The following is a 22,734-nucleotide window of genomic DNA, read 5'->3' on the forward strand; positions in this document are numbered from 1 at the left end:
TAACTCCCAAATCGTCGGCGTATTCCTTTAAGTTTTCTCTTATTAACTCCAGACAATGAAGAGAGAATCAGGTACGTACATTGTCCAGAGTTTCCCATTCACACACGTAGGAGACAGGAGATTGTCTCTGTCAGATTCTTTCTGACCTGGAAATATTGGTTTGGTTTAGTGAAGGGTGGTGCCTGGGTAGCATGCAGGAGGCAGGACATGACACAATTTACACAGCAGTCATGTACCGTAGAAGGTTCGTAATTTGGTCATGAACAGAGTCTCTTGCTGCTCCTTGAATTTGTCTGATAATTTTGGCTTCAGCCTTTACCGACAGAAATTTCCAAATCTCATCGTCTCTCCAGTTAGACATTTTTGTTGCCATCATTGTGTAAATTATCCTTCTTCTCCACCCTCAGTTGTTTTTTTTTTCTCCTGATATTGGGCAAACCACATAATAGAAACACCATGAACATGCCAAATTGCTCGCTGCAAATTCTCCTGACAGTTACATGCTCTATGACAATCGGTCATTACATAGACTTGGTCCTCGGGAGCTGGCAGGGTAAAGTCTGTTTGATGTCCAGTTCAACTGATTTGGACATTTGCGTTTTCAAATACAGCTCCTCTGGGTAATGTCTAGATAATTTCAGGGTTGCAGTGCATGTGTAAATGTGGCTTTAGAATGAATTAAAAGCAAGCAAAAATGTGGGTCTTTATATTTCACTGGTGGAACTGGACTTAGTATGGGACAAGAGGCTATTCCAGTACCTGAGAGCAGCAACAGAAGGGCTGAGTGGAGTTGTCGTGAGGATGACCTTAGTGACGTGGGGGCAGAAATGGAATTAGCATATTAGTAATGTTATGTGGAGCACACTACCCCTGAGCCGCAGAACAAGTAATTCATGACAACACGCCCACAGAAACAAAGAATGAGTGAAAACAACTGCTCAGTGACAGTCTCGTCCAGTGAGCTAACCCAGTATCACAAATCACATCCACTGAGCTGAGGAAGGAGTGAGCCGCAGGTGCTGCTCAGCAACACATGAGCCAAAGAACGCTATCCAATTCAGACTAAAATCACAAAAGGTTTGTTCTTGCATTTCCTTTTTGCTTGTGTTTATACCATTGTGGCATGTAACAGGGTGTTTATTTATTAAATTAAAAGCTAAAAAGCTAAGGAAAACTTGTGGAATGTAAAGCAAACTCACCAGTTGTACAAATCCGAATCAAAGGAGTCGATCATGAGTCAGTTCGCTAGTGACCTGGTGAATGACACAAACTGGGTTACTTAAAAGGATCAGTCTTGTAATTAATAGTTTAATAATGAATCAGAAGTTTACCAGTTAAACACTATCTCTGTTTTACCCATAATTAGTTTCGATAGGATAGTTCTAGAACATTTTTAGGATTTCAAAGTAAAACGTTACTGTTCTTGTGCAATCAAGTTTACTTGTGCTATTTACTTTCTTTCAGACAAAGTTCTTAGTAGTTTTATTTTTGTAGCCTCAACCATTTCCTGAGTGAGTAATGGACAGTTGAGTTAACTGCATTTTCAGAGTAGCGTTTCCAACATCAGTGTGTGTGTGCACCTGACGCCAGGGGCTGCTGAAACTACCACGTTTTCCTTTTGACTGCTGCTTGGATGGAGGCAGTACTATCTAAGATCCACAAAGTGGGTTGAATTGAGATATTAAAAGAGCTCAAACCCTCAGGAGGTACGAGTTCAAACGGGAAGCTGGGCCACGCTGGACCCGTGTCTAATACAGTGGCGAAATAAGTGCTGCCGAGCGTCATTTCAAATCTACTTCCACGATGCGTCTTTATCAGGTAAATCGACTAGGGCAGTGCTGCTTTTACTTCACACAAAAGTGGCAATGGCCTCTAAGTACTTGTTAAGAATTATTGCAACTCGTGCAGCTCTATCTCTGTCAGATCTATAAATAGTATCTCCTGACAAATTGAGGTTGCCCTTATCAGAAAATTGAGATTTCACAGCTTTGAGGGTGTGATGTGAAGTGACACATCAAAGGGCTTTTGGGTTGGGTTGAGCCGGGCGGGGGGCTGATGGCAAAAGGGGAAGCGCGTCTCAGAAAAAGGAGAGCCAGATGAATATGGAGCAAAGGATGCACTGCTCGCCATCAGCTGGTGACAAGAGATGATAGAAGAAATGTGAAAAATTGTCAAGAGGATGTAGAAAGAGAGGGAAGCATTCATTTTAGAGCATAAATTACAATACATTAATGTTACCAGATGGAATCCAAGTCAGATGTTTTATCAGCTACCACTGGAGTTATAAATTATAAATGAGCCTGATTATCTGTTCAAATAACCTTCCTGGTTTTACTTGAAATACTGCCATCTGCTCTAAATTTATAGAATATATAAAACCTAGTTGTTTTTTCACTTAATCAGTGATGGGGCCAAGTGGTGTGGTACCTGTCTTACATAACAGAATCACTAAATTAGCATGCAGAGCAAAGCTTACTTGTTTTTAACTTTTTAACTTCAAGGTTTTTGTTAGTTAAGATGATAACTCAGCAATCCTACTTCATGGGGCAACTTCCTCCAGTGTTAGTAGACTGAGGACATCTGTCAACACCCAGGTTATGCGGACAGTTCTGTCCTTACTCTTGAGACTGTCCTTACATGCCTCTCAACCCACTGATAATGTTGAAAAGAACAATATAACTCCCAGCCTTTGGTGTGAGGCATACAAACTACAGGCCTCCTTGTGGCTCCATTACAGAAACTTAGTCCTACCTGCAACCCTGAAACTCTTTACCCTCATGCAAACACAGCTATGAAAATATATATATATATATATATATATATGTATATACACATACATACACATAATATTTAGTGGTATGACTCCATTTGTAATTTAAGGCAACAACTGCTTTCGCTGATTATAATCGGCTGTGATAATGAGGCTGGTATTGTTTTCACCTTGGTGTCTGTTTGGTCCTGGAGACGATTTTGAGTTCTTTGCAAGTGCTTATGTGTCTGTCTGTCTGCCTGTGTGTGACGAAATTTTTACAGGTGTGTAGTTGAGATCACAATGAAGGTCGAGTTCAAAGATAGGTGTCATCAGAGTAAGGGTGCTGGAAGTGGGAGGGGTAGGAAGTAGGGAAGCCCCCCTCCTGACACTATTGCCCCTGGCCCATATTAGTTTCATGTCACAGATCAGTGGTGCGGCCTGTGTGATTCCATCTCAGATGGTCTCAAGTTCATATGATTTTTACCAGCTGGGGCAGCTGAGCTGGTGTTGTTTTCAACTTGTGAGTCTTTGCAAGTGTGTTTATGTGTGTGTGTGTGTGTGTGTGTCAAATTGTGGTCCTGGAGACACCTATTTTAGTAGGAACAACCACGGAAGCCATTTAAGTATTTAGCCAGGTATTTATCTGTATGTCTGTCTGTCTGAGAGATTTATCAAAACAAAACCATCGCAACCGTGCCACATGCATTCACGAACTGCAGGAAAGTGAGGAGGGGCCATTGGCCACCTGTTTTTATGCCCCTGGCTCATGAACCTCAACAAGTTTGTGGTTGAAATAAAAACGAAGGTCAAGTTCAAGGATGGGTGTGGCTCAAGCAAAGGCGCCGAAAGTAGGGGGGTAGGACATGGGGAAGAGGCCCCCTGATTAGATCAGTCATGGCTGGTGTGATCCCAACTTTGTGTATACAAACAAGACTAAGGCGGAATTTATACTTCTGCATTGAATCAATTCTGTATCTACAGCATAGGCTCTGTGTAGACGTAGAGCCTACACAGTAACCTACGCCGTAGCCTGACGTTCACTTCCCCAGAAATGTAACTACATGTTGTGGTGACGCAGACCTCCTGTCTATTTTTGTAAGCTGAAACCATTTCCCTCAGTGGAAACAAAGCTTTTATTTACTTTCATTTCACAGATAAGAAACAATAAAATGTGAAGACAATGAAGCCTCAACTAAAATAACATTTTAAGTTTTGTGTGCAACTTATCCTCCAGGGATTTATCCTGGCATCATATGAGCAGAGGAAATCTTCGCTTGACGCTAGGCTAATTTATACAATGTAAAATGCCATAGGCTTGTGCTAGTAACGTTAGCATGTTATATCTGTTTGGAAAACGTGTTTAGTACGACAGTTGATTTTTCAGTGAACTTTGTGAGTTGTTATGGAAGCGAATTTTGTAACTTTACCTTTGTGAAATGTTGCTGTTGTCCCTGGCTTCATATGAGAACAGGAAACATTTGCTAGTTGCAAGGCTAATTTATATAATGTAAAATGCCAAAGGCTTGTGCTAATAATGTTAGCATGTTGTATTTGTGGTGAAAATGTATCCAGCAAAAGACAAGTGAATGCTGCGAGTTACAGTGAAGCAGGTTTGTGCACTTGGTGTTTGAAATCGTTTCGAATAAGCCATGTTTAATTCAGATTCAGATTCAGACAACTTTATTGGACCCCGAAAGGCAATTCATTTGCAGGACATCCGTGTCTACATTCATAACCAGCCAACATTCAGCCATTACATGTCACACCGACAATTCACAAATGTGTGTTTGTGTTTTGAATCAACTAAACTTCACAGCACTCCACAGAAACCCTGCTGCCAACTAGTTTCCTAAAGGTGTAACTGCAGAGTGACACAGACAGACCACCGCATGGGTGAAGGGTCTGCCGCACAAGTATAAATCCCGCTTATCTACAGCCATGTTAAAGGGAAATTTCGGTTTATTTCAACCTGTCTCCTATCGTCCTAAATTTGTTTCGTGACTAGTGACATAAAAATAATAGTTAGCATGTTAGCCGTTAGCCTAGATACAGCCGGGGCGCATAGTAGCGTCAGACCTGTTAAAACGTAAGTGAACGGGCATACCTTCAAGTGCAAAGTTAGTCCACTAAACAAGCTTTTTTTCCACAAAGACCGCCTCATATCGTTAGGATAAATGTCAGAGAAAATGTAGAAAACGACATGTAAACGTGTTGTCTTACCTTACCGGTGTGCTGCCATGTTTGTTTACCATTTAGCTCTGCTTTCCAAAGCGCGGCCGAAATATCGCGAGAACAAGCAGCGATCTCATACCGTGCCTGAAATCTCGCGAGAACAAGCAGCAACAGCTGGAAGGCAGAACCGGACAGTAGCCTGAAAAGTTCATTCATTTATTTTATGAAAGATTTATAGAATAATGGCTGACTTTTTGCCAGACTTCGACTTTGTGGAGGAGGAATTTGATTTTGCAGAGTTTGATGGCCGCCCTTATTTATTTGAGCCAGAATACACTGACGAAGAGCTTCGTGAAATTGAAGAACGGAGGAGGAGAGAGAGAGAGGCGCAACAGGTAGAGGACGAGAGAGGAGGAATGGCTGCTGCAAGGCTGCGTAGCTCTGGAGATTGGTGGTGTACCTGTGAATGCTGTGCCCCAGTGCCCACAGAAGAGGAATGCCTCTGTTGCAAGGAATGGGACCGGTTGCAGCCTTTTTTTCAAGGTCTGGATGTGACCGAGGACAAGACACCTCCACCTGAAGTAATATCCAGCTGGGCTTCATCTAGAGCTCGCGAGATTTCAGGCACGGTGTGAGATCGCTGCTTGTTCTCGCGATATTTCGGCCGCGCCTTGGAAAGCAGAGCTAAATGGTAAACAAACATGGCAGCACACCGGTAAAGTAAGACAACACGTTTAAATGTCGTTTTCTATATGTTCTCTGACATAAATCCTAACGATATGAGGCGGTCTTTGTGGAAAAAAAGCTTGTTTAGTGGACTAACTTTGCACTTGAAGGTTGCCCTTTCACTTACGTTTTAACAGGTCTGACACTACTATGCGCCCCGGCTGTATCTAGGCTAACGGCTAACATGCTAACTATTATTTTTATGTCACTAGTCATTTGAAACAAATTTAGGACGATAGGAGACAGGTTGAAATAAACCGAAATTTCCCTTTAATGGGTTGGCGAGGCTGTACTCAGAAAATGTTGGCATTCCAATGACAGTGACAATGCTAACATGCTGATGTTAAGCACATATAATCGTGACTATCTTCGCCAACTTAGTTTAGCATGTTAGCATGGTAACATTTGAAAATTAGGAAAAAACGGCGAGTACAATTGAGGCTGATGAGAATGTTAAAGAAAGTTTTTTTTAGGTAGTTGGCAAATTTTGGCCTGGTGATCAGCAAAGTTAGTTGCAATTATCCTGTGTGTACAAAACTTTATGGCAGTCCATCTAAAGACCAACAAGCTGTCGACAGGCCAACACTGCTATCCATGCCACTAGCATGACTAACAGTACTCACCAGGCTCTTGTATATTTTGTCAGTGAGAGTTGTGTAATGCATGTATAGAACAATGTGTCCACAAATGTCTTTTTGTTATATGCATAATACTTGTTATCTTCTGCTCCATTCGACCTACACAGATAAGAGCTGCAAGTCTATACCTGTGTCAACAGAGGTCTAGTATATCTGTGCTCTGCTCTATTCACAGTGGCCAGTGGCTATAGCCTCTCTCTGCTGATAGTGGAACAATCTTCACCCTTCATCTCTCTCCGACTCTGCTGGCCAATCCACCAACTGTATTAAAACTGCTCAAGCAAAATATCAACCAAGGATGCAGTTGTCAGTAGCCTCAAGCATATGAGACGTGTGTTTGTACCAGCATGTACAGCACAGCACACATATCAGGAAAGTTTGCGTTCCACAGAATGTAGATCAAAACGTTCCATATCTCTTAGGCGCTGCTCTGAATTATGTATGAAGGCACGACTGTACCATCGCTGATAACATGCATGCACAGAGATACAGCAAGGACTGTGTCGTCTAGCTAATACTTTCAAATGAGCTTGGTTAGCTAACTAGTACTTTAATGAAATGAGATCCCAGTGGCTGATATACTCCAAGTGACTAATGAGAACCTACAGGTAAGGACAAGACACGTTTTCTGTGGACTCTGATTACTTGACACGAGTTTGCAATTAAAGACTGTAAGAGGCTTTCACATACTTGGCTACTGGGTTATGTCTTCATAGTCATCGACAGTACTGCATTAAGTACAAAAACTCATTTTAACCTTGGCTTACATTCACTGCCAGTGTTGTGGACATTGCATAATGCATTTTTAATGCACACTTTCAGCAAAAAACACTCATGTTCCTCAGTGGGGTGCTTCCCCACTTGACCATGTTCGTTGCCAGTGAGCATGTGATAACAGAGGGAGGAAGAAAAGCACACTGAGGGAGGAACCTGCAGAAGTGTTATATTGATGATGTTGTTGTTACATGAAATCACACATGGTACAACTGAAATGCGATCCTGTAAGCTCCTTCAGTTTGTGCATTGTAATTTAGTCCTTTTTTGTCATTGTAGGCTGTTGCTTTATAATTGTCCATGATTTCAGATTGGCTGCACTGCCTGTTTTTGGCATCCCAGGTGGTTCCTGCAATGTATGGTCTCTGGTTGTTGAATGATCAACCCAGTCACCAGAAAAAATGTTGGCCTTCTAATTTTCTGCAAACCACAGATACATTACATTTGCACATTATTATGTGGTGGATACAGTGAAACCGTATGTTTCAGAAATGCTATGGTTTAAGTATGGTTAGGTTTAGGCACAAAAACCATTGAGATCATGATTTGGCTTTCAAGCAGTGTAGTTTAAAAGTATTACATAGTTCAGTCAGTTACCACAGACTGGATCAGCATGGTAGACAGGCACTAGCTGCTTTTAAATTTATATTCAATCACAATGTTATGAGTACATACTGTTAAATCATCCCCAGCCCTGTCACCACAGAAAATGTTGGCACTGTATGTTACTGCAAACCATGATTACATAACATTTGCACATTTCACATGTATCACATAAACACTTCTAAAGTGATACAGTATATGAGATGATCTTGTCATGGTAGAGGTAGAGGGGACAATGGATGTGATGTTACCCAGGCAAGACACCTACCAAGCTGTTCGAGACCAGTGTAGTGACTAGTCACTGTTTATCCACCGGGGATAGTGCCACAAAAAGCAGTTGTATTTTTACTGAGATATTGCTGCTTTTCCAACAGGCACTGTGCCTCTGAAACCGAGTATTTTTAATTCAAGGCGAGACACCCAAGGTGAAAACATAGACTTTCATGCACTGGTCAGTTTTGAGATTTTGGGCTACTTTGCTTTCATGAAGTGTCCTCTTTTAGACTAGTGAAAAGAAAACATCTAAAATACACATTAAGGTGTTTTTGTTATTTTAGGACAGATTTTGGTTTGAAAATGTATGAAAAAAGCGCATATTTTATTAGATAATGCCTCGTTTTCATATTTAACCATAAAATTTCAGAAAACTTGTTACACAAAAAGTAATTGTCTTAATGTAAGTGACCATTGGGAAGTTTCATGGTGATATCATTTATTTCAAATTTTCACCCTTGTGTCTCTAAAAATGTATGGTATTTTAACCCTATGGGCCCTAGGCCTTATTTGGGGGTATTTTTACTGCCTTTACTTTTAAGCTCATATCACAGGCATTATAAAGGCTACATACACAAATTCCATTGACTCATTCACAAGTCAAAAATGTGTTTTATCTGAAAGAAACATGCAATATTTACATTTAAGATAATAGAAAAATAGTCAACCAAGTGCAATGATGTCCTCCAAGATAATATTTGCCACTTTGTTTGCAGTAAAAAAAATTCTGGATGTTTTCTTGTCGACTTGAGTTTGACTTACTTCTCTGTGCTCCGTGCTGCTCTTTGACCTGATCCGAACATTTTTATGTTGTTATTGGGGGGACATTTTGGGCATTGGTGGGGGGGCACATGTTCCCCTCAATGTATATGGTGACTACGGCCCTGTCAGCATGCATTAGGCTGCAGTTGTCTGGGTGCGCAAAGGTGAAGTGCGCTGGTCTTGTCATACAAAGTTTGATGGAGTGTCAACTGGACAATATGGAGATATTTGCATATTTGAAAGCCGGACTACAAATGTGGATAGACAGGGAGAAACACACGCAAGCCTAAGACGTGGTAAGATACGATATTCCTCACTATATGAAGTGACTGATAACAAGATCTGTATAAGAAATTCGTCAGGTTTTTATTTTGTAGACAATTGATCTGTATTTATAGCATGATGGGATGACAGCACAATGATGTGTGTGGTATCACTGGAAAGCTCTGCTCCTGCACTTTCATGTGATATGTGTGGCATTTCTGTGCGAGCCTGCATTCGCGAAAAATCCATCCAAGAGTAATGTGTGTGCAAAGCTGTATGAAAGCTCTGTTATACATCATTTTAGTGTAACTTTTTTTTTTTTTGCTGTGAAAACATTGGACTACCGACAAGTGACAAGCTTTTCTTGTTGAAAAGCTGCAGTTCCACTGTTTCACGTGATATGGGTGGCTTCTGGCTATGACGCACGGTCGCGGAGAAAATCCATAGAGAAGAACAGGTGTGAATTTGGACGCACTATGCGTCGTTCGGGCCCATAGGTTTAAAATCAAAATGTTTTTGTTTTTCTTACACTCGCCAAAAATCTCACCTTCAGTAGCACTTACATACACCAAACTTTCCATTTTTATTCATGTCTGTAACCTGAATGTTTTAACAGAAGAGTCTGTTGATATATAATTCACAGCCTGATTAACAGATCATTTTATTCCTAAAAAAAAAGATTTTTTTGTGGCTGCTGACAGTATTTTCTGATTTATCGAGTGATTAAAAAGAGATATCCAAAATCCTCTATGTAAAAACCTTTGACTTTTATATGCCAACATAGTGAAATTAGAATTTACTTAGCTTTATCCAAAAAATCAAACATGGACTTTAGCCAGAGCTCTATTCTGTGTGTGAGAGCTGTTCAGCTCAGAAATCCCTACAGATAGGTAATTGCAAGTTAATTTAGTAATAAAGCTCTCTTTTTGTTTCATCAGGCTCCAGTACAAATAATTGATCAATTAACCAATCAGTCAAACCTTATGTATATAGCAACTTTTTAACAAATCAGTGCCCTTCAAAGTGCTTCACAAGCAACTGACAAAAATCTAGGCTGTTAAAAATATTACAATGTTAATAAAGTGAAATAGAACTGAATAAATCATAGTGATCAACAATAAAATAAACAAAAGAAGTAAGATAAATAATAATTATAATAAAGTAAGGATACATAGTATAAACCCAAAATTCTAAATAAAAAATAACTACATAACAGCCAGACTAAATCAGTGGGATTTAAATATATCAATATTATCAGCTGCTCTCAGATCCTCTGGGAGGCTGTTCCAGTGGTTTGTAGCGTAATGGCTGAAGGTAGCTTTGCCAAATGTTTTTATTGTGCTTTTTATGGAACAGCTAAAAGAGAAGAACCGGAGGATCTGAGGGCTCTCCTGGTTCATAAACCACAAAAGCATTTCTGAGAAGTAGTCTATGGTGCATGGCCATGGACTGCCGTCTAAACTAATGAAATAATTTGAAATCAATACAAAACTAACAGGTGACAAGTGTAAGGAGTTTCAAATTTGTGTAATGTGTGCTGTCTTTTTAGTCTCAGTCAGCCCTTGTGCAGCACAATTTAGAATTAATTGTAGCTGATGTATTGAATTCCTCGCTAGATCATAAAGGAGAGCGTTACAATAGTCTAGCCTGCTAGTTATGAAAGCGTGCATCAGTCTGTCTGTGTTGCTCAGTGACAAACAATGACTCCAGTTTTTCCACTGATTTGGTTAGAGAGAGGGTCGTTCGCATGGTTTGATTCAGTCCTCTGAACTTGGACTTTGATTTGAGTTATTTTGAATATAAGGTTACAGTACAACAGTACATATAATTATCTTTCCTTTCATCCTGTCGCACTACTGTCACAGCTTGCCCGTCTGAAGTCTTTGCCAGGCACATGCATACATGCACAAAGCCAAACAGAAATCCTGTTATGCATATACAATTCATGACCAAGAAATCTGCTTTCTCCAGGACCAGTCTAGCTGGGTCTCTCCAGTCTTATGTCCCAATTACCAATTGTTTATGTGCTGTTCAAGAAATCAGGTTTATGCAAAAAGCAGACTGTAATCCAGCTCCTTAAGTGCATGTAAACAGAGACTGTTTTTGCACTGTGCTCCACAGCCACTCACAAATCTACAGCTAATAATGCACCTTGTGGATGAGGCCCACTGAATCTGAGAGTAGCTATGCAGTCAACTCTGAGGTACTCGTAAAATATTGACAGTATCTTTCAAAATCCACGCCTTGAGGAATTTAAGATTGTGCTGGAGGCAAAACTGGGTCCCAGTCAGTTATAGCTGATGCACCCACTAACACCAAGTACAGATCAAGCATGAGAGGTCCAAGCTGCAGGCAGGCTTGCACACATCCACACAAATACACGCTTTTGTGTCATGTCATTACCACTGCTCTCAGTCACTACTGCTGTAATGTCGGGATCGGCTGCAATTCAGACATTAAAATGCAAAGAGTTGCTGAATGATCAGCATCATTGGCGGGGTAGATAATGTGCTGTAGAGTCATTGATGCTCAGTGCAATCAAAGAGACATGGACTCCAGCCAGACAGGCAGGCAGCTAATGCTGATCAGAATCTGCTTAGACCTCGTTGAAACGGACAGATTAATAATTGCAGGATAAAATGGACTGGCACTACTCTATAAAAGAACTGAATATTAAAGCAGAGGTAACAAAATATCCCCTCTCTCTGCCCTTCTGCTCAGCTCCAGACTCCCTCATAACTGGCTTCATTAGCAGCCGGTGAGTGAGAGGCAACATTAGTGCTGCCTCTTCCCTCTAACACTAATAAATGTTCACCACCTCTGGATTAACACTTCTCTCCCTGCCCTTCTCATCATCTTACAGTATTTTACAGCGTTTTCCAAAGCCTCAAAGGGGGTCACGCTGTCTGGTCCCCATGAATGGCCGTTTCACACCCACCTCACATTACCAGAAACAGTAGTGTTGCCGTAAACTTACGGCCATATTCATCATAGTTATGATCGTGACAGGGTCGTCTCCCCTGCCTGAGATGCAGGGCTTGTAAAGACTGCCTCGCTGCCAGCAGGCCTCCTGTTATGGGGCCTGTAATTGGCTGATTGGCGGTGAGGAGAATGCGCCGCTGTCTTGTGAATGGATGACCAATAAGAAGCAAGTGTGGTCCCTAGGGCAGGCAGGTACCTATTAAGGGCCCTTTTCCAGTTCAACGCCTCATTGTCATTGTTATACACATCGAACCTTTACACTCTATTATTTTTTTCCCCCCTTCGAGTGGCTTTTCCTCTGCCATAGACTGGTAAACTATAACTTCTAAATTGTCTGTTGTTCAAAGAAAGTACATCCTGGCCCAGTTTCCTCAGCTGTGGGATGTTTGATTGCCCAACTTGCTTGTATCACTTTTCCTGCAAGTGCTTAGACAATGGTCCTCGAAATTGCCCGTGTCCTTAAAAACGTTGGTGTCGAACAGCAGTAATTAAATTCCAGACTCTCCCTGCAGTGGATAATTCACCTCACCATTCATTTTGTCCACGCACGTCACCTCTATCTGCACAGACTGTACTTGGCGGCAGATGTTTGGCTTTCTGAAGCGCAATAGCTCAAAGACCATTAAACGGAATTGTATGTAATATTTACAAAGGTTGGTACTTTCAATCAGTCTTTATACACCGCGAGAGCTTTTGCCTCCATTACCATGCAGAATGCGGTGCAGAAGTAAAGGGTAAGGAGGGTAAATACTCTGTCTTCATGTCAAGATTATCTATGCACCTTTTAGGGAGTGCTGGAAGCTGCTTTTGTTTAATAAAGGGCTGATTAATGAACGGAGCAACGGAGGGAGATAGGAAGATAGAGACAGAGAGAAAGAAGTCTCCAGAGCCTGAGCCATCTCAGCCCCCTGCATACACACGGATAATGTGTAAGGTCCCTGTCTGCTTTTGTCTGAATTAAAGCCTGTTTTTCCCATCTGTTTTTTTTTCCTGACAGGAGCAGGAGCAGCTCAACATTGCATCATTCAGCCACACCTAAGGGTTTTTTTTTCTAAACAGCATCAAAGGAACCTTGGGCTTTGAGGAAGGCTTTTTAATCTAAGTAAAATGTGAATGGAGCTCTGTATAAGGCCAGTCATCTGTATCCATTCAATACATTTTATACCCATCAGATCAAAGCGAGACAAAAGCCTGTCTCAGACAACTCCTCAAGAAGTTTTCTTAAAGCTCACTAATTAATAACACACTCTCTGCTGCCAACATCAGTGCGCTCTGAAGAGTATGTGAGAATTACTGTACTCCAAGAATAACCGTGGCTGTGACTTTTCAGGCCCTGTCTTCACAGCTTGTGTGTTGGCCCAAAGGCAGCGAGCTATATTAATCTGAATTTCCTAATCAGATTTTGTTATTCATTCGCTGCGGTTTAAATCCCCACATCCTCTTCCCCCTTACACAACTGTAATGCACTCAGCATGTTTTTTTGTTACTGTACCAATACACTTATCATTCATCCAGAGTGAATATCCACTCCCGAAACTGAATCTTGATTTAAATAGACCCTCGAAAATTCCAGATAGCAGTGCCCAGCCTCCATCCACTTTGCAGTTTAACAGCCCATAATTTCACACACTGTATTCTGCTGCCAGCTAATTACCCTGTAATTATGAAAATATGGGATCTGTGATTAAAATGCTTACCAACATATCATACACTGACGGCAGTGTGTTGACGCCATTGCCATTGTTTCACAGTGGTGATGATGTACAGCAGACAAAACAATACAAGACAAAGAATATACATCTACAAGATATATACAGAGTGTTGTATGGCCTCACCAGTGTGTGTGTGTGTGTGTGTGTGTGTGTGTGTGTGTGTGTGTGTGTGTGTGTGTGTGGTGTCCAGGTGAAAAGGACGAGGAACCTCAGCGTTAAACAATTAAAGACTGTCCATGTGGAGGCGGCGTCTAGAGACAGAGAGGTCGGGGCAAATTAGACAGCCTTATCACAGACTTCATGTGTGTGTGTGTGTGTGTGTGTGTGTGTGTGTGTGTGTGTGCAAGAAAGACGAAGAAGTGCTTTACTGGTTGTCCTGGCAACCTCTTCCTTCCCTCACCCCGAAAGCCAGGAATCAATTATTCATTACATTGTGTTATTGCATATAATCTGACTGCTGTCTGCCCTTTGCATATACACAGCATGAAAAGCATAGCTAAATTGCTTGTGACGACAACCTGCGTTTCTCTGGGAACTCCTCATGACTTTGTTAGTGATCAATCTCACCCGACATGGTATTCAATATAATAATAAAAATGTACGCATCACGCTAATCAGTAAGGTTTTATGAGGCAGTTAAAGTGGTTCTGACAGCTTATTAGAGGAGTCATGGATCATTTATAAATGGTATATATGAATGTGATATTAATTATTTATATTTGATGTTTATTTTCTGTGTTGCCCCCCTGTGTGAGTGAGAAAGCACATGCATGGGGAATGAAGCAGTGGGAGCAAGAACAGAGAGATTTTGAAACGGATACTCCGAATGGGACTTTGCGGTGTTTGATCATGTGTGAGTGGACACAGTTAAGTGTGTATGTCCGTGTGTTATGTGTGCTTTCTAACATGCTTGACTTTCGCAGTGCACATGGCCATGTGTTGGTGCAAATGCAAAAATTAATGCCAGTGCTGATAGAAATCCAGCTTTGGTGAGGACTACGGGGGATTGCAGATGCCTTCTCACTCAGAATCAATTAGCATAACATGTAAGCGCAAACAAATAAGCATTTGATTCCTCAGAGAGTGGGATCACGCTCGCTTTCGCTTACACAGTTTGCAGCCTCGCGGTAACGTAACTGCCTTTGCTCCCCTTAAGAGTAATTAATTTATATACCAAAAAATGGCCATGGACTATAAAGTGTTTCCTACGGCCTGTTCTCTTCAGCTGTGCAGCTGAGATAAAGGGATAAGAAGCAGAGACTATCTCTCTCTCAAGTCAGCCTGCATAAAGATCCATTGACTGTTGGACAGCTATTATTTATGAGGGCTCAGGCATTCTTAAATTCACTGGATGCAGCCTCTTAGTCTTAGTAGTCCAGTAGACTACTAAATCTTTTATACCTGTCTTGAGCAGATGCAGTCACTTGTAAGTTGCGTAGTGAGTGCATAATCTTGGTGATAAAACAGTTGTGGTATACATTTTAAAAGTAAATGAATGTCAACACAAGAGGTTGTACTACAGTTTAAAACCCATGTAATAATCTCACTAAAATAAAGCACCACATATCTTGAATTATTTGTGTCTGTTTTGAGAAAAAAATCACATAAGGTCCATTTCATTAGCCTGAAAACCAGAAAAAAAGGATTTCCACCTAACCTGGTCCGCATCAGGCAAATTACAACCACTTATCTGATGCTGGGTGGGTTTGGTATGAAGACCCAGCCTCTCTTGCATTACCAACAGGCACGTTGACTGTGGAGATGTGCTGCTCGATATTATGAGAAAAATAAATAGTATTAATTATATTTCCTGAATACAAAAGTAAAAGTGTATGTAATGTTTTTATACATGCAGTTTCAGGTCAGGCTGTGGCTCTTGTGTTGATGGACCAGGTCAGACTGCAGAGCTAATTAGTCGTGTGGGTGGCAGGTGCGATATTGCACATCAGGGTGCTGCTTCAGAAACGGGTCTTGTAAATCAGACCCATGCAGGACTCTACTGACAACTTGAGAAATCTTTGCACTTAATGCAGAATACATGAGGATATTATTGGCTTGTGCACCCTCACTCCAGCCAGCATAAACTGAGTTTAATAAAGAGGAGCGCCACTGAGGCATTATCAAAAAACAACCCAGATGGCTGCAGCTGATTGGGAACTTTCTTTTAAAGCACTATTTCTTAAATTCTGATGGCAAAAATGACAACACTCACTGACAGACATATTGATGCAACATGTGGTGGGGTGCCACTTCAATGCAGTATATTTCAGTGTAAACATGTAGTGCCAGTGCAGCCTCAGGCCTGCTTCCTCCACCAACCATTACCCTAATCAGTGCCACATTTTATAAGGCCCGTGTTCGCTGGGCTCATTTTATTGGATGCTCTTCTCTTCCCTGTTGTGGCTGGTTGTTTGTAACAGGTATGTAGTTGAACTTCACTTGAACAAATCTGCTCTTTTAACCCTCCACACTTAGTTGCCTGCCTTTTGTTTTTATCTTTGATCTGATCCGCTGGCTTAGCACAATGGATGTGAAATCCCTGTTGCCCTGCCTATCTGGGTGATCCTGTGTTAACGCCCCATATCAGAGGTGGTGAGGAGGGTCCCAACACAACAACATTTTCGTGGGCAGCATTGTGAGCCTTGTTTTTGTTTTCCCTTTTTATAGGTTGAACTGCTGCTATTCTTTATTACCCTTACCAGTGTTGGGCAAGTTACTCTCAAAATGTATTACATTACATATCATTAGTTACCTTCATTTAGGAGTAATAAGTTACTTTATCATATTACTCTGTGTATAGACTAAAAAGTTACTTATTGCACCCCTTTTGTGTCACTTTCACCAACATAACCTCAGAGGAGCAAATAAGCATTTAAATGGATGAGGGTCATGTTGCTTCACAGCAGGTAATCAAAGCACAGAAGCTCCAGTTTATTACAGTTAATTTCAAATCCATTGCTGCAGGTCTGACCCATTCATGCATTCACAGACAGCGGTTACCACTTTGTATTAAAATCCCCTGCTTATATTAATAATAGTGTGATGATTTAGAACAATTAAATAGCCCAGACCTGTTAGAATAATGAATAGCCTTGGACACAGAGACAGGCAGAGGATCAAAGTCTGATAATTAAGAGATATGGATAAATATTTGTGGGTCTATGATATGAAACACAATAAACAAATATTGAGGTTAGCACAACAAACAGAAAAGACTCACCTGCCAGACAGTTCCTGGTGTGCAAACCAGCTACAACAGCACTGGAGAGCGGTTTATGCATAGTAACAGTGTGTGTCGGTGTTGCTCTGCAGATGTAGGGGATGTGAATGGGAACACATCCAACATATACTAACATCACCCAGATGTGCCATTCATTGTGATGAAGAAATAAACAAACCAGAGGCCATCCCCACCACTTTCTAGCAGCCTTAGGACGCAAAAGCAGAACAGGATTCGCTGTAGATGTTGCAGGTGTATTAATGGAAACACACTGAACATGATGACGTACAGTCACATATGTGCTGATCACCGGCGCCCTTATATAATGTAGCGTATAATGACATGATAACACTACTTTTGGGATATTTTTTCTGGTGGCGCACTGGCAGAAGTGGATCAGTATGGATGAATGAAAAATGAAAACAATAAACAGTTTGTCGGGCGGTAACGCATTATGTGACACTGTAAATGTCGTAACATTACCTGAAATCCTGTTGGTAACACGTTATATGACTTACCTTACCTTGTTTTGTTTTTTTGTTTTTTTTTATTTACCATTATAGTTGATTTGCTAGAATTGTACTTTTGAGGCTGTTATTGTTAAACCAACTGGGTTGTTGATTTGTTTCAGATTCTTTTTGTAAAGTTCTCTTCTTTAGTAAAGCAGAGTGCCATTTTGTTGGAAGGCAGGGCACCTATGGTGAGGTCCCTACACTTTATATGTGCCAGTTAGAGCAAGTGTAGATTGCACCACTTTACCTTGAGTATTGCTCCGTTGCACCTGAGGGGAGTAAATGGTGGCACCCCTGGGCACTTCTTAGCGTAGTCTGCCTCTCCACAAGTGGCCTCTACTCACATTCCTGACTTTTGTTTAGTTTAGCCTGATGTAGACTGAATTTGTACTCAACTTGTGGTTTAAGATTTTGTATTAAGATTTTTAAAGCTAATTATAATTAAAACAAAAAATATATATTTCAATCCCCTCCGCATTGGCATCAGTGTTGATTTGACTATTCTTTCCTTTCTCCCAGCAGCTCCAGGCCCTGTCTATTTGCTTATTTTTGATCATTTCAATAAGGCATTTGGCTTATTTGTCATCACGCCTCTGTCCGTCCTTCTTTTAGTAACAAGTCTGTGTGCCCTAACTTTTCAACTCAATTTAAGGTTCTTGGAAAAAGTATTTCCTGGGATGTTCTTCCGTCAGGTGTTGTTGTCGGTCCTCCTCATTTTTCCACTTATTGCCCTCACCACATACACCATCACAGCTCATCTCTGCATGTCTGTTTTCATTGTCTGTCGCTTAGAGCTACATCGCATGTTTTGTTGCTGTGAGTGGTTGTAGGTCTATTTAATTGTATCCAAGATATTTTGATCTATGGCCGTTGATGGGGCCCCATGGGAATCAAATGAAGTGAGAGGTTTTTTTTCCTCAGCATTTTATGGACCTCATCTCCGTTTTGGCTTAATGTTCAGGCTCAAGATTCATTTTCGATTCATTCTTAAACAATTTCAACACAAGGAGCATTCAGCAGTTCAATCATATTGATCTTCATCAGCAGGGGACTTTGTTAGGTTTTTGTCTAAATACAGACACAGTGTCAACATTTGCTGTGATCATTTTGTTGCTGAAGAAAAAGAGTGCTGGCATTCAATTTAAGCTCTGAAATTTATTAGAATAAGAGGTGACATTTTAATTAAAAGTTTTCATTCAGCAAATAGCAAACATGACAAGAGGCAAGATGTGTATATTTAGGGAAAAAAGGATTACACCATTCTGATATCAAGGTTAACTGCTCAGGCAAAACAGTGTCCATAAAAAAAAATCATAAAAAAGATACAAAGAAAACATTTGAGTGTATTAAAATATTTGTAAAAAGCACTGCAGCATAACATGAACATATTGCACAAGAACTCACTAACTGTTAAATAATGGTAAAGAGAATCACCCATAAATTGATAAGTATGCTATATAACTAATATAGTAATTTGTGTACAATATGCATTATATTTGTGGTTGGGTATCTATAATTTTTTAATGAGCACATACATGTTGTATCCAACTGTTTTCAGTTATTGATGATTAATTGTGTTATCCCCATGAGAATATTTTTTACAGTGTAGGCACAAGAAGAAGCATACATTGGAAAACCAATTCAGTAATAAAAATCACAAACGCATGATAAATACCACTGGTACGTCACAAAATACAGCAATGAATGTTGAATTTTGCAGCAAGGTAAGTGAAGACGTGACAGACTAGAAGGTCTCCTGGCTGTGCTGTAATACCTGGCCAGCCTCCTCAGCAATCAGCGTAACGCACCAGACAGTGTGTTCTTAACAATTTAGCCCTTGGGACATTCGGTCTGAACTTAAAGTAAAGCCAGGTTCTCTGACCCTGTGATCCTGCACTAGTGAACAGGACCTAGGGGGGAATCTCAGAGCTGCTCCACTTGCTGAGCTAAAGTGCAGCCTGTGGCCAGGCGGGCTCAGAGGAGGGTTGAAGGAAGGTCACGTACACCTCCGAGAGCCGACAAGACAACAACGTTCGACCCGGCCCCGTCCATGTTTGACTCGAGTAAACAACAGCAGATGAACATAAACAAGATGGATGTCAACATGATCCCAACTGCCCAGGAGAGGTATGTCTGCGGGCCAACCAAAACTAAACAAACCCAAACAGAGCATTTGAGATTTTATCAGCTGCTTCTCTGTGGCCTCGCATTTAATTTGTTCGCCCACGCCTCACCCCCGGCCACCTCCTATTCGCTCTCTGGGTTTGCTGCCCACTGTGCCATCAGGATGTCGCTCATAGAGAGAGACAGAGCAATTCCAGGGCGACTGGTGAGAAAATAGGGAGTTTAACCAGAGGGGGTTGGAGAAAATGGCTTGTTCTGTCCTGTCTCGTTTGCTCTGGCTGAGGCGGGCACTCGGCCACACTTGGCCTCTCTGGCCTGACCGATCACATAAATACACACACAAAGAGCTCGCCATTGCCGGGGAGTAGGCCTGCTGCCTGTTGTCATTCCCTGGTAGAGTCAATTGCTGCCTGTGGATGGTCACACTTCACAATGCAGCCTAAAGTGTGGAATTGTTTGTATGTCACAGAGACAAAAAGAAAAACAGCCCACTGCACATTTGAGAGATAGGCCATGCTGGAGGTGATGCAGTCAAACATCAACTTAAAGAAAGGTAAATGTTAGCCAGAAAACAATGTTAGGACACACACACAAAAAAAAATCAGAGACACTAATGAACGAACACTGATATTACTGACTTGTATGTTGTGATTGGCTTTTTTTATGTGTATTGGCATGTGCTATGGTGAAACCAAAGGAAAATTTTCACATGGTGGACAATGAAGTATTCGTATTCATATTCATATTCAAATTGAAAAACTGGTCTGTGTTAACTGATGCTTTCCTCTGTTGTTTTACCCTTATTTAGGGTTTGCTTACTTCTTTCTGTCACTTAAACATAATTAACAATGCAACATTTAATAATGGAAAACTGGGGCTCAATAAAGATTGACAGCTAACCACACAATGATCACATAGGCACTTTACACTTATACCTTGAGGCGGGCCTGTAATGCCATTCCAGACTGTTCTCATTAACAGGTTAGGGCACAGGGCAACCTTAAGCATCTTTATGTGATGCACAGATGAAACACATTGTAACAAATGGTTAATGTTGTGAAACAGTCACAGTGTGGTTTAGAAAATGAAACTACTTATTTACAAGAGGTTTGTAACGTAACAAACATAAATACCTAAACTGTTGTGTTAAAACAGCACTGGCATCTGCTTTCATACTGGACGTTAGTATGTAAGTGACCTAATGTTACATTCAAATAACACTGACTTTTGGTTTCACACGAGACACAAACTGTGATCTCATGGATGAAAGTCCAGTTTTGTTTGATCCATCCACCCCTCCCTCATCTTGGCCTGCAGTTTCTCTCAGTGTCAAGTATTGCCTTGGATGAGTTGACAGTGAAGTAAATTGAGAGCTTGGTTTGTCTCATAATGACACCAAAGGGTGTTTTTGTTGTCAATATTAAAGAAAAGCAGCAGCATTTAATGCATCTGGAATTTGAATGGGCTGGCTTTTCTGAGTGTTACAATATCAGATGTTTATAGTAAACATGGTCAAAGTTTCAAATACTGAGGTAAACTAAGTAAAAGTAACGTCTGTGAGCAAAAACCCCAGCCTTTAGAGCTATTGAATACTTTGTTTTAAACAGTTTTTCTACTTTTGCAACAAGCTGATGTCAGTTTGTGACGGATTTATTTATATGATCATCTGCTCCATGCAGGCTACTGCAAGTATTTTCATTACATAGCCTACACTGCTACATTTAGCTACAGGCTAACATCAGGGAAACGTGTAATCTTTGTTGCTAATGTATATGATTTCAGATCATATTTCTGCTGGAACTGGTGCTGCTATTTTGTGTAACAGCCACTGCCCAATTGCAATTATGGTGCAAAGACACTGAGAGTGCAGATGCGGAAGACCCGGAAATGCTGGCCAATCAAAGCAGACTGGGCTTCTTCCTTTTTGTTAGATTCCTCTGCCTCTGGGTTTTGCTCCATTGTATTTGCAGTTCAACTGTTGTCTGGCCTTTTCCTCTTATGCAGGCTGCGAGGCCTCTGCTATGGCATTTTGAACATTAAAACATGTAAATATATTCCAGTAGAAAGCCAAAATACAAGTATGAACCTGAAAATGAGAATAATAGCTCCCCTTTTAACTCTGTTTCCTGAATTTAATTGCTGGTTCACCTAAGCTCTCTCACAAATGTGATGATGAATATACATTCCAAACACAATTAAAAGACTGCAAAGGTCAATTTCAATTTCATGCCCAGATAAAACAGTTTTACTGTCATTAACATATGAAATAACATTGTCTTAAAAGTGATCTAATAGATGAGTCATATGAGATGAATTATATAACACAGCTTATGTTAAGTAGGCTGTAGTGTATTTTAGGTTACTGGCAATATTGCTTGCTTAGCAACAGCTTGGTCAAATGATCTTTGCCTTGCACATCATAGCAGTCCTCTCCCTGCTTCATGGTGTCTTCAGGACTAATCACAAAACATCTTGAATACATACCAGGAATTTTATATTTATGAAAGAAATTCATACAACAACAGTAAAAAATGAACCATTATGGGTGCTGGCTCAACTTCAACTTTAAAGCTAAGTTTTATACTGGTTTACAACACGGCTGCAGGCCGATCCATCATGTTTGTAAGGAGGGAGAACAAATGCGAGAGTGAGGGAGGCAGACAATGATATGCTCCACAAGACTTTTGGCTACAAGGGACTGACAGGTGAAGGAAAGCCAGAGAGTTCAGAGTCTGCAAAGTTAGTTAACTGGCAGACGGAGAAGATGGCACGGATATGAAGGTTGGAAGCCTAAGGGTGTGCAATGTCAAAGGGGGAAGCAGAAACCTACTGAGCACCAGGGGCCGTTAGACACTCAGATTTAATCAGAGCATCTGTCTTGCAAGTCTATAAAACTTTATGCAAGCACTTCTAATTTCAGGAATGCATTCATTAAAACAGGAACCAAAGAGAGTAGAGAAAAGATAAAATGTCTGGCCATGGAGATGGATACATGACGGAGACAGCATTGATATTAAACAGCTACCTTCAACAAACATATTTTTGAGCTTTCAACGACCTGCTTTTCCCACATTAATTAATTGTGCAATATTTATACATAATAGGTAAGGTATTGTTAATGCATGGTTAGACCTAGGCATCAAAGGACAACATAAAGGTAAGGTGCTGAAAATTGTTAAGGTAAGGTAAAGTCATTTCATGCAGTTCAGTGCAAAGATTT

General features: G+C 40.8%; 1 pseudogene; it reads left to right on the top strand.

The window, feature by feature from the left end:
- Positions 1–979: 979 nt before the first annotated feature.
- LOC126396283 (thiamine transporter 2-like) overlaps positions 980–22,734 on the top strand; it is a 57,367-nt pseudogene continuing 35,612 nt past the window's right edge.

This window comes from Epinephelus moara, chromosome 10 (assembly GCF_006386435.1).
Source record: "Epinephelus moara isolate mb chromosome 10, YSFRI_EMoa_1.0, whole genome shotgun sequence".
Classification (NCBI taxonomy): Eukaryota; Metazoa; Chordata; class Actinopteri; order Perciformes; family Serranidae; genus Epinephelus; species Epinephelus moara.